We start from the raw sequence: 13,096 nt of genomic DNA, 5'->3' as shown, positions 1-13,096 counted from the left end.
GCTTCTCTTTCTCTCTTACAGACCCCATCTGAAATCTGAGGCTAAGAGACAGTGCAAAGTCCTTCAGTTCCATCACCTACATTAGGAAGGCAATAGTGAGGAGGAAGGAGGCAGAGCCAGAACATTTGTGCCCACTCTTCCTTGCTGCATAGTTGGTCTGTGAGAAAGACCAATGAGAGCTAAAGGCTAGAGGACTGTCAGTGTCTTCTGGGGCATGGATAGATGTGCTTTGCTCCTGGTGTCATATGTTAGAGGTAAGAACTAAGGGGACATACAATAATCATTTTTCATTGCTGGAATTTTGGTGTAGTCTTTGCAGGAAAGCCTCTCTATAAAACTTTTGTTGCCAGGTGAAAATTGATATGGTGTCACATCTCACTCTATAATGAAGCTGCCTGAAGCCTCAGATGGAAGAATTTTTTTGGTGGGGGAAGGTGATGATGTGTTGTCCCATTCACCATACAAAGTTTAATTCAGGATGTGAGCTTTTGTGTGTGTACACACTTCATCAGATACAATGAAACAGTTTTTCTCAAGCTTTACATATAGGTAGAAAGAGACTGGAGTTAGTTACCAGGAAAGGCTAGTTAGAATCAAGATTCATAAGTAACTGGGTGATAAGTATAGCTGCTTTAATCCAGTCTCAGTATAGCTGCTTTAATCCAATTTGCATGCCCACAAAAGCCAGAATTAAACTTTGTTGGTCTTAAAGGTACCACTGGACTCAAATTTTGTTGTATTCACAGAATTAGTTTTTAAAAATGATTTTTTTTAAAAAAAATGATAAACATACTATGATAAAGCCAATAAACCTTCAATTTTTACTAACAAGAAAAAGGTAAAAACATTCAAAAGTCAAAACAATAAAGTTTAACTACAATTCAATACGATACAATACAATGATCTTGAGGTTGTCTGGAATTGACTTCTTAATTTATTATGTCTTTCCTTATATTCAAGAAACAGAAACCAATGTTCCAAACAGTCTGATTGTTCAGGGAAGGCTGAGCACAGTAAAAAGTGCACAGAGTTTGCTAGTAGGGTCTTTTAGCAATGTTTACTAAGAGGCGGAGGGAAACCCTCGGCTGATCAGATCATATTAAACCATCAGCCAAGCCAGCACTGGAGCAAGGCAAGACCAGCCAGTCAATGCCAGGATGCAGACTCCTAACAAGGTATATAGCAGGGGTGGCCAATGGTAGCTCTCCAGATGTTTGTTACCTACAACTCCCATCAGCCCAGTCATCAGCCATGCTGGCTGGGACTGATGGGAGTTGTAGGCAAAAACATCTGGAGAGCTACCGTTGGCCACCCCTGGTCTATAGTTTCCTTTTTCCATTAGTGTTCTGCACAGACAGAGCTTACAAAAGGGCAGCCTTATTAATGTGAGGTAGCAAAAAACAAAACAAAAAAAGGCTGGAAAACTCTTTTGTTATCTTATTTATTTATTTAAGTATATTTCTATTCCACCTATTCCCTGTAGGGCGGAGTACAACATATGATAAAACAATAAAATATAATAAAACATTTTAACATCTTTTTTTACATTTCTCTTTTCCACACTTTTCTCTCCTTCATTTTGCTTTCTTCCTTTCGTGATCTGTTATGCATCTATCCACATTTCTAATTTTTTCTTTCTCCTCTTCTAACTTTCAGTCTCAACTCCTCCTTACTTATCCTGGTGGGCAACTTAGCACTTATTTAACCCTTCCAAGGAATTGGGGATGTTTTTTTAACCCAGGGTCATGTGGGAAATAAGGGTTTACCCATTTAAAGCTTTCTACAGACACCAGTCTTCTCCTTATGCCAGACACCAGACACCAGTCTTCTCCTTATGCCTTCTCCTCAGTGAACTGCATTGCCCTGAAGTCCCTCTCTCCCCTCCCCACTGCCTTTTTTAAAATTGTGCATTTTATCAAAAGGAAAAATGAGGTCAATCTGGCCCCTAGTAGACTTGGCTTGGAAATGAAACCACTATACATAATTGAAATTTGGGGTTCTATTGACAATGACAAATATTGGGAAAAAATGATTTGATGGACCAACACCTATTATCTCCATTTTATAGAAAGGTGGAGCAAAGAGTGAAAACAATTTTTTCTCATAATTTATGTCTATAGACTTTTATTTATTTATTTATTTATTTATTTACGCTTTGAGGCTTTACAACATTTTTGAAATTGGGGATTGCAATGACACCAAGGGAAAGCAGTCTTTACAACCTGAATTGTTGAGTATATTGTAGAAGCAGAGTATATAGTAGAAGCAGGTGTTTGTTAAAGCTTCCCTCAGGCCCAAAGCCCCATGGAAAAAACTCAAATTGAACTGCACTGCACTTTTGAAAATGGGATCATTTTACCCCCAGCAGGATAAGTCTGGATATTTTTGGAAGCATTCTCTGAACCTCGCATTTTCCAGACTTGAAGGAGCCATGAAGCCTGGAACTCTAGAAGACCTGTGGACACCTGTTTTCTGAGCTAATTGCTTCCCTTTCCCCTTCAAAGTCTGCAAACCTCAGAGTGATCTTCTCCACTTTACATATATATGCGGGGTAAGTACTCTAGATGACCCCAGCCACTGATTAGGGTTGCCAAGTCCGCTGCATTCCGCAGCGGGGGGCTTTTGTTTGCGCATTGTGCACATGGTGTGATGACATCACCTGAAAGTGACATCATTGGACTGGTGATGGTCACACACAGCCGCTCTAGGCGTTTCCGGAAAAATGCTATGGTTTTCCTGGACGCTCTAGCCATTTGGGAGGGAAGAACTCTATGATACCTTTTGTACCCACATTGGGGCAGCGGGTCAGGAACCTCCCAGACAGGGGCTTGGCAGCCCTACCACTGAGCTGTCCTTCAAATTTTCCAAACCTCTGAATTGATCATGTCAACTTTAAAGGGGAAAGTTAGTCTAGATGACCCATAGCCACCTGTGCACTGAATTGTTCACCTTCAAATTTTCTAATCCTCTGATTCATCTCCTCAACTTTACATATTTGGTGTGTGTGTTTGTTTTTGGAAGGTTACAATAATTACTTTCTTAAAAAATAAACAGATTTAGAGATTCCCAACTGTGCCTTCTGCTTTAAAAATGGTAGAGTCAATTTGACCCCATTTACATTGCTGTGGGTTTTTGATGTTTTCAATAATGGATATTTTTCTCCCCAATTCCAAATTTGACTGTCCTTTGCCCTGTATCTCTGAAGAAAGTTATTCTTGAGGGCTGATTTTTTTCTTAGTAGCTAATGCCATGACTGAGAGAGCTATCGGGTTTCCATTGCTTTTTGCTGAAATGTGGGGTCACTTTGACCCCTATGCCATAGTAGCATAGCTGGGTTTTGAAAAACCTTGGGAAGGTTAATAGTATAGGACCAAATTTTTGTTAATATTATAAACAGAAGGGAAGAGTTAATATTTCCCCCAAATCTATCAAAATACTAAAAGGATGCTTTCCCCTCCTCCATCCTATTTTCCTTTGTTTTATCCACACAACAACCCTGTGAAGTTAGTTTGGCTGAGTGTGTAAGAGACCCAAAGTTACCAAGCAAGCTTCTGTAGCAGAGTGGGGATTTGAATCTACTTTCCCTAATGCAAGTCTGACACTTTAACCACTATACAAATTTAACTTCCATTGCAAATAGCATGGGGTATATGGAGATAACCTGGGCCAGAATATTCCAATTCTTCTGATTTATGGCCCTGGAACTCCCATGATCATCTTGAAGCTGGTGACCCATAGTTTTATTTTCTGAGTTATACCTGCCTCAAATGGACAGATGAATTGATGGCCAATGGCTGGGGCTGATGGGAGTTGTAGGCAAAAAACATCTGGTGAGCTACCGTTGGCCACCCCTGTTATAAATGCCTGTTTTGTTACAATATTTGGTTTGGATCAGGGTCATATGGGGGGGGGGCAGATGGAATCTTTGTCTGGGGGCCCATGGTGGCCATTGCATTCACTTCTAATACATTTTCCTATGTATATATACTGGCTTCAGCTACTCAGGAAGAACAGCTAAGATATATATTTTTAAAAAAATAATAATAATAATAAAACAAAAATACTGGGAACAATATTTTCCTTGCTTTCTGTGGTGAAAAGACTTGGCTCAGGTTTAAATAAGTAAAAACTTTGATGTCTTCATTATGCAAGATCATATTCCCGTATTAGTTTAGCATTCACAAGTATTTTGGCAATCAGATTATTTGTGCCAATGTACTTCCTAATTGAAATATAATTTAATCAAGAATACACTGTGCCCTGTAGCAAAAGACTGGGGTGCTGTACTGAGATCACATGCCATTATATTATGGTTAATTAAGGCCCATGAGCAATGGGATCTTCTTAATTAAACTTCATGCATATAAATTATTTTTAAAATAAAATTACAGAAGTCTGTAATTAAGCACAATAACGATTTATTTTTTCCTAATGCTTACACAGCTTTTTAATACCGTTTTCTATGAAACAACTGGGAAAATGTGGTGGTGGTGGGGAACCAGAAGCAGCTTATATAGCCAAGAAAGAGCACAGATAAAATCGGAAATTATTTATACACTGAAGCTTGGTTTGGCCAGAAAGTGACTGCTGTTATTGTTCTATGGCTCTGAAAATACTTAACAAGACGTTTTAGTGCTCTGTTAGAAAACGCTCCACTGAATATAGATAATGTGTGCTCTGTCTAGGGAGGGGCAACCAGTGGAAGACTAAGGGTATCTCTGGAAGTGACAGCACGCCATTGCTGATGGAAATTTTATGAGTTTTAAGTTTTTATTGATTTCAAAAGAAAAAAGGGAGGAGGGGGAGTTGGAAATAGAAAGTTAAAATACAGATAGAAGTACAGTTATAGTCCAATCTGCATGATAATACTTCTTACAAATAAGATATCATTGGGGTATTGTTATATATTTAACATCGTAACTTCATATTCTAAAGCCTATTATATCGATTGTAAGTTATCATTTAAGTATATTTCTGCTTAGATTAAGTTGCCTTTCTATGTTTTACAATACATTTTAAGAGATGATAATACAGGTCTGCATCAGTATATCTTAAGTATCTAACCATATATATAGTCTTTCCCAATATTTCTTTGCTTCGTCCTTGGATTTCCCAGCCAACAGTCTCTCAGCCAGAGCCTTCTCTGTAGTGGCCCTACGCTAGTGGAATGAGTTGCCGGAAGAGGTCAGGGCTCTGTGGGAGCTCATACAGTTCCACAGGGCCTGTAAGACAGCACTCTTCCACCAGGCATTTGTGAACTAGGTTGCTGGCCACTACAGCTTAATGCAGCATATGTACCACCACCAACGATCTCCTGTACAGCAGCTGCAGAGAGGATAACTAAGACCTGTTGTACAGAGAATTACAAATCTGGAAATGGTAAAGATCATAGCACCATTTTTTAAATGTATTTATGTTTATTTTATTCCGGCTGGTCCACAACTGACCGGCACCGAGTACTGAACACTGAACACTGAACATCGAATTTGAATTGAGCGTAACTTAAGACCGCTGAATGATTTTAATGTTTTATGTATATAACAAATGTTTAGATTTTTAACTATAAATTATGTAATGTTAATTTTAATGCTTAATTTTATATTTTATGTTAGTTTTACATGTTGTAAGCCGCCCTGAGCCACCTAGTGGGAAGGGCGGGATATAAATCTCAGATAAATAAATAAATAATAATAAAATATTCTGTGTTTTATGGTTTTAATGTTATACTATTATGTTTATTCATGCATGCACATGTCTGCATGAGCCGCCCTGAGCCCGCTTCAGTGGGGAGGGCAGGATATAAGTGGAACAAAATAAATAAATAAACACACAACTGGGATAAGTAGTCCATTTCTGCTGTTTCTAAAATTTTCCCTATCAAATCCGATCTGGTAGAGATTTCCTGGAGTTTCCATTTCTGTGCCAGAAGAATTCTGGCAGCTGTCTTCATATGAGTTATCAAATGTCTCATCTCTTTTGTATAGTCATTAGGATATATGTTGAATAAAAATAGTTCTGGTTTAAACTGAATCTCTGTCTTCATTATTTTCTGTAGGAGTATTTTCTGCACCATCTTCCAATAGTCTTTCACCACCTCACAGGTCACCACATATGATAAAATGATTCCACATGTTTTGTACATTTCCAACACATATTAGACATATTCGAGTACATTTTAGATAGTTTCTGAGGAGTTACATACCACTTATAAAACATTTTATACAAGTTTTCTTTAAAGGCTACTGACATAGCATCTCCCATTCCTTTAACATGATATTACAGCCCATATTCTTTGCCCACTGAACCATGCAATCTTTTACAATCTCATCTTGCATTTTCATTTGTAATAGATATGAATACAAATTCAAAATCAATTTCTCCTGAGGTCCCAAAAAGATTTTATCAAATGGATATTGTTCCCTGTTAAAACCTATTGTCTTATCTTTGGCATAACTAGATTATATTTGCGTTCTCATCCACCAGTTCATTCTAATGTCTATACCCTGAAGTTCTTCCTTTGTTTTCAAATCATTATCTTTTTTCAACAGTTCTTCGTATCTATAGGTCTGGTTTGGTTTTAGAAGATTTGGTGGTGTCAGTGCTTCCACTGGTGACACCCATCTTGGAATTTTATGGTAGATTCTGGGTTTTAACCAAATCCAAGTGTGGTACAAAGATTTCCAAAACCAATGGTTTTTAAAATAAGAGTGTCCTTCCAGTCTTTGATACCACAAATATGCATGCCAACCCAAAGTAAGTTCATACCCTTCTAGCACTGTCTCTTATCTTTCAATAACACCCACTCTCTCAGCCACGATAAAACTGAAGCTCTATAGTTCAATTGCCAATCAGGTAGACCCAGACCTGCTCTTGATTTGGAGTGTTGTAATATTTTTAATTTGATTCTTGTTTTTTTCTTTCCCCATAAAAATTCAGAGGTCATTTTATTCAGTTATTGAAAAAATACATTAGTTAGGAGCACCGGAATAGTTTGGAATAAAAACAACATTCTTGGTAAAATATTCATTTTTATCAAAGCTATTCTTCCCATTAACGATAAATTCAGATCTTGCCATTTTTCCAGGTCTTTTTAAATCTCTATAATGAGTTTGTCATAATTATCCATCTTTAAGTTGCTGCATTTATTTGAAATATATATGTCCAAGTATTTCACTTTTTTCTCATATGAAAATCCTGATTTTGTTGGAGCAAATGAATTAGATCTGTTGTCATGTTTTTGGCCAGAAACTTCGTTTTATCTTCAAACCTGCCCAGTGGTCAAATTGTTCAATTCTATTTATCAAGTAGTCAATTGAATCTAATGGTTGCTCTAATATGAATGCCAAATCATCTGCAAATGCTCTCAATTTATACTGTTCGCCCTTGATCAATGCCCCCTTAATATTTGGATCTTCTCTTATTTGAGTATTCAATATCTCCAGACATAGAATAAAAAGAAGTGGTGATAATGGACAACCTTGTCTTGTACCTTTCTGAATAGGAATTACATCTACTAGTTCGCCATTCACCCACACCTTTGCAGATTGAGAGTATAGTGACTGTATCGCCCTTAGAAAGTTTTCGCCACATTCCATCCCCTTCTCTGCATCCAAACAGATCAATGCCAATTGCTTCTCTGGATGGTTCTTATTGTATTCAATTATATTACATACTGTCCTAACATTATCTTTCAAATATCTTCTAGGTAGAAATCCTGCTTGGTCTTGATGGATAATGATCGATAGGACTTTTTTAAGCCATTGTGCCAATATCGAGGCAAAGATTTTATAATCCACATTCAAAAGGGAAATTGGTCTAAAGTTTTTTATATCTTTCAAATCTGTACCCTCTTTTGGAATTAGAGAAATTATTGCTTCATGCCATGAATTTGGTATCTCCGCTTCTTCTAGTACCTTTTCTACAAGCTGTTTAAATGGTTTTGATAAACAATCTTCAAATGTTTTATAATATTCTGCTGGAAGGCTATCTGGACCAGGTGATTTAGCATTCTTTTGCCGTGCAATTGCCTCTCCCAATTCTCTTATTGTTATTGGTTCATTCAAAGTTTTCCATTGTTCCTCTGTAAATTTGTTCAAATTGTGTTTTTTAGGATAGTTTTCTAGATCCTCACCTTGGATTTGTTTAGTTCCATATAACTTTTTATAGAAGTGCTCCACGATCTGGCCTATTTTCTGTCTTTGGAATTTTTCTTTGTTATTTGCATCTTTCAACACTGTTATTGTTCTTTTGGCACTTTCCTTTCTCAATTTATATCCCAGCCATCTTCCGGTTTATTGGCAAATTCAAAAAAGTTTTGTTTAGCAAATCTTAACTTTTTTTCCACTTCTTCTGCCAGTAGAAAGTTAAGTTGATGTATTTTTTTTAATCCTTTCTTGGAGTTCCTGTTTTGTTGGATGTGCCTTTAGATTCTTTTCCACTTCTCTTACTTGTGTCATCAATTTTTGAAAATTTTCAGCTTTCTGTTTCTTTCTCTTGGCGTTGAATCTGATTGCAAGACCTCTAAAATATGCCTTAGCTGCATCCCAAACCACTTGGATCTTCACGTCATGAGTTATATTCTGTTTAAAAAAGGCATCCATTTCTAATTCAGTTTCTTGTAGAAAGGTCTTGTCTTTTAAAATTTGTGTATTCAACTTCCATGACCTTCTCACATGGGGTCCCTTGAGTTTTATGGTTACTGGATTATGATCTGAAATCACTCTTGGTTGAATATCAATTTAGGCTAAGTCTTTGATCATATCTGTAGACAGCCAACACATATCATTCTTGACAATGACAGGTGACTAGTCGAGTAGAATATAAAGTCTCTTCAATTTGGGTATCTTGTTCACCATGCACCCACCAATTCTAATTCTTCAACTAATTTCAGGAAGCTTGTTGGAAGTTGTGGACCCTTAGTTTTGGTATGCTTGTGTGTACTTCTGTCGAGTTGCCTATCAAAAACTGCATTAAAATCTCCTATTAAACAGCATTCTGAATGGTCCAAGTTTGTCAACTTAGAATGCAAATCTTTGAAAAAAATGTTCTTGATGTTCATTTGGTGCATAAATATTTGCCAGTAGAATCTTTTTATTTTCTATGGTAACCTCAACTATGAAAATCCTTATATCTTCTGACGCAAATTGTAATTGTGGGTCAAATTTATCCTTTACATAAGTTGCCATGCCTCTATTCTTCTTATTAGAGTCTGTTGCAGCAAAAATCTGCAATCACCACCATCTTTTCTCTTGTTTGCCTCACAATATTATCTCTGGTCCTCTTCTTTGTAAGATTTTGCTAGGCAATTTATTCCTCCTCGCGAAGCTTGATGGGACCCGCTTCACTTGATTGACGACCCAACATAGAGAAGTGGCCCGGGCCAGCTCCTGAGAGTCGCTCTCTAATTGGACAGTGGATGGGTCCTCTTGTGTTGGGGGGACTCGATTCTCGGACCCGAGGAGGTCCGAGAAGGCTGATGGCTCAGTAGTGTGGAGTGGGACCAACAGCGGTGGCTGTTTCCCGAGCCCGCTATTGCTGCGAGCTTCGCTGTCCTGATCACCATTTTTATGGCATTGGGGTTGAACACCAGCTTTTCTTTTTTCTTCTTTCTCCAATCTTCATCTCTGTATGATTCTATGGAGTGCAGCTTTTTGATCAGCTGATTGTAAGTTTTCTGGCAATATTGCTATTTTCTGTTGTAACTGGATGGCCAGATAGATGGGACTTTGAGAACGGAAATATGTGGAGTGGAGACAGAGGTGATTGTAGAAGAAGGGGGGGGGGGGAAATTACCCAGCTTCCTTCTCCTCAACTCAGAGGCCTCCAAAAGACTCTTTGATCAAAATTCTGAACTGCTAAAATTTCACTCTTAGAAGAATGTGCTGGCCCTCACCAGTTTTAATATGAAGAAGATTCTCTAACCAATCTATATAAATCTGATCTGAGCTGAACTATTGTTACAATCAATATATGTCGCGGAGCTGTTGTGAGTTGCATTGCCTGATATTCTAACAGAAGTTGCACCAGGCTGTGAAGCCAGTGAAGACTAGTTGCTAGTCTGGAGATTTCTGGAGTAAAAATTAGAGAAGCACAGAAGATCAAATACCAGAGAGACAGAAGGGATATACTCTGAGTAAAACTTTGTTGGTCTTAAAGGTTTAAAAGAACTTTTAGGATGAAGATAGAGGGAAGAGATCTTTTTTGTTGGTCTTAAACAATCAGACTGAGAAATTTACCTTTACTAGTGGATTACAGGAAGGAACTGGGGCAAATTCAAGTTTTTGGCTGTTCCCTTTTTGTCTGGTGGACCTTAAATCTCATGTTGGAATATATGGGGTTTTGTTTTGTTTTTCCTTTTACTCTACAATGGAATATGTAGCTCTGAGCCCTCTTCAAAATCTGGTTGGATTATATATGTTTTGAATCTGGTTCTTTGGCTTCATTATTTTTCTTTATTTTTATTGATATTATTTTTTCTATTTTTTGTGGATGGCATTGTTTAACATCTTTGGATTACAAGCTTGCTTCTAGAGTGGATACAGAGAGAGGTGTACGTCAATTGGGCTTGGCTGCTCTGGATTACAATTTATAACTTTTTTGCTGGATTGCTTGGATGAACTGAGTTAACAGAACTATTGGACCTTAATGATGGAGGCTCAGATAGCAGCCACTGCCAAGTCCTCTTTTTTTCATCTTAGGCGGGCAAGGCAGTTGGCCCCCTTCCTGGAGCGCGACGATCTAGCAACAGTGATCCATGCCACGGTCACCTCGAGGTTGGACTACTGCAATGCTCTCTACATGGGGCTGCCTTTGTGCTGAACCCGAAAGCTACAGCTAGTGCAGAATGCCGCGGCCCGGCTGTTGTTAGGACTCCCAAGAAGGGAGCACATCCGGCCAGGGCTCCGGGATCTGCACTGGCTGCCAATAGCTTACTGAGTCCGGTACAAGCTGCTGGTTATTACCTTTAAAGCCCTAAATGGCCTAGGACCTGCCTACCTGAAGGACCGTCTCTCCCCACATGTGCCCCAGAGAGTACTGAGATCGGGAACTCGAAATCTCCTAGTTATCCCCGGGCCAAAAGAAGCCCACTTACAATCCACCAGGGACCGGGCCTTTTCTGTGGCGGCCCCCTCCTGGTGGAACCAGTTGCCGGAGGAGGTGAGAGCCCTGCGGGACCTTGCCCAGTTCCGCAGGGCCTGTAAGACAACCCTCTTCCGGCTGGCCTATGACTAGCTGGTACAAGAAATCCAGGTGTAGTTATATTAGAGGTTGCTGTCCCTAATGTTTTAAATGTTTTAAATGTCTTATAATTTTAAATATTTTATAATTTTAAATGTATTAATTAATTTTAACTGTTTTATGTCTAAATGTTATTATGTGGAATTTTATGCTGTGAGCCGCCCTGAGCCACTTGTTGGAAAGGGCGGGATATAAATTAATTTAATAATAATAATAATAATAATAATAATAATAATAATAATAATAATAATAATAATAATAATAATAATAATAATAATAATAATAATAATAATCTGTCTTAAGTACATAATATAAAGTGTTATTACTTAACTGCAGATCGGGTGGTATATTGTGGTATACTTATTTGGTTGTTATTTTAAATTGGTATTGTTTAATATACTTGCAAGCATTATTTGGGGTTTTTTGGAACTGTTGAAGTAAGTTGGAAGGTACTGTTCCCAAACAAACTAATACTCTCCCATAATATTGATGTTTTCTGTGGGAAGCACAGTCTGTTGACAGAAATAAGAGAATTTTGTTCCATAACAATTTGAGAAGTGAAAATTATTAAACTGTTTTGGTAAAAGTATTAATATATTAGAGGAATTTAATAATAAAACGGCAACTGGGTTCAAGGAGAGCCCCCCAAAAAGAGAAAATCGGGAAGGTAGAGCTATGACCCCTTCGCCCAGTTTTTAACCTGGTCTTGGGAGGCTCACAGCCACAACTATGCAGGGACATATGAAAGAAATGCAAAATGCTCTCCTAACAGCTATAGCACAACTATCTGACAAGGTAGACAATATAGGAGAACAAATGACAGAAATTAAACTAGAGCTACAAGAGAATAGAAAACAGACAGAAGAGACTAATAAAGCCTTAAAGGCCTTAGATGTTCAAGTGACGGGCAATACCCAAAAGGTGGAGCAGCTGGAAAAAGAACAGAAATTATTTTATACCAGATTTCTTCAAGTAGAAACCAACAGAGCAGCCTACATGTTGTGGTTCCAAAATGTTCCAGAGGAAAAATCTGAAGATTTGCAAAAAATGTTAAGCTAATCGCTGGCAGAAATCTTACAAGTGTTACCAGAAAAAATGGCTGATGAAAATTTTAAATTAAATCACTTGCTGTTGAAGTGCCAACAGGAACATGGCAATCCCAGCTTTATTTTGTACCATCAATGCACGTGTTAGACTAGAAACGGAACATCATGGGAACAAATTTAGTGAATTACCTAGATTTTTATTTGCCTAAGCCTCTATAAGGCACAGATGGATGAGGGGCATGCAACACTGAGCCATGAAATTGTCCAGCAAGAATAGTCTCTGATCAACCAGGACTAGTTAGCACATTACAGTAATATCAACAAAGCACTACCTTATCTCAACTACATTTCAAGCCTATCCCTGAAACTGAGTGTTCAGAGACTCTATTATAAATGGAGATGTGGAAAGCCATACATAGTTCAGCCAGGGGATAGTTATGTGACCACCACATATTTCTAGTAACCAAAATCTACATAGGAAAAGTCAGCGTGATTATTAATGCTGCTGACTCCTTCCATCAGTCTTCCATATTTAGAATATTTTGTACCATGGAAGTTGTCATTCAGTCTCCACTAGGGATGACACAAACTGACTGACAAACTAAATCTAATCACAAATTTTGGATGGTTTGTTGTTTGTGAGGCAATGTTCATGAATTGAAGAACCTCCATGAACTTCCATGAATTTTGATGCAATTCATGATGGTTTGTGGTGGTTTGTGAATGAAAAACAGCTGTCTGCAAAAAGCCGTGGGGTGCAGAAAGCAAGGGTTTAAATAGCTCCCAGCCAGTGTTCCCTCTAAGCTGAGTTA

Source organism: Heteronotia binoei, chromosome 6 (assembly GCF_032191835.1).
Source record: "Heteronotia binoei isolate CCM8104 ecotype False Entrance Well chromosome 6, APGP_CSIRO_Hbin_v1, whole genome shotgun sequence".
Lineage (NCBI taxonomy): Eukaryota > Metazoa > Chordata > Lepidosauria > Squamata > Gekkonidae > Heteronotia > Heteronotia binoei.
This window is presented reverse-complemented; position numbering follows the sequence as displayed.